We start from the raw sequence: 822 nt of genomic DNA, 5'->3' as shown, positions 1-822 counted from the left end.
TAGTTGGAACACACCCTCCGGTCCCCCTTCTTAAAAAGAGGGACCACCACCCCGGTCTGCCAGTCCAGAGGCACTGTCCCCGACCGCCATGCGACGTTGCAGAGGCGTGTCAACCAAGACAGCCCCACAACATCCAGAGACTCAAGGTACTCAGGGCGGATCTCATCCACCCCCGGTACCTTGCCACCGAGAAGTTTCTCATCTACCTTGGTGACTTCAGCTTGGGTAATGGACGAGTCCACCTCCGAGCCCTCAGCCTCTTCCTCCTCACCGGAAGACGTGACGCCGGGGTTGAGGAGATCCTTGAAGCATTCCTTCCACCGTCTGATGATGTCCCCAGTCGAGGTCAACAACTGCCCACCTCCACTGTAAACAGTTTTGGCAGGACACTGCTTCCCTCACCTTACGGCCACAGCTCCGAGCGGCCGCATCAGCAATGGAGGTAGAGAACATGATCCATTCGGACTCGATGTCTCCAGTCACTCTCGGGACCTGGTTAAATCTGTGCCGGAGCTGGGAGTTAAAGATCTCCCGGACATGGGGTTCTGCCAAATGTTCCCAACAGACCCTCACAATACGTTTGGGTCTCCCGAGTCTGGGTACAACGTTAGCTTCTCATTTTGCTTAAGTTAGTAGAAGATGGAGAAGCTCCACATAACATTCACATGTCAGAAAAGACGCCCACATTATAAATTTTGCTATATGAAAAATGTGACATGAACCAAATTGATATTGTCCCAATTAGCAAGAGAGTATTGGACAGCTACCGAGCTACGTTAGCATTCTGGCCAACGGGCTACATTAGAATTATGGGTAACGCTA

This window comes from Monopterus albus, unplaced genomic scaffold (assembly GCF_001952655.1).
Source record: "Monopterus albus unplaced genomic scaffold, M_albus_1.0 scaffold16.1, whole genome shotgun sequence".
In the NCBI taxonomy this organism is placed as follows: Eukaryota; Metazoa; Chordata; class Actinopteri; order Synbranchiformes; family Synbranchidae; genus Monopterus; species Monopterus albus.
This window is presented reverse-complemented; position numbering follows the sequence as displayed.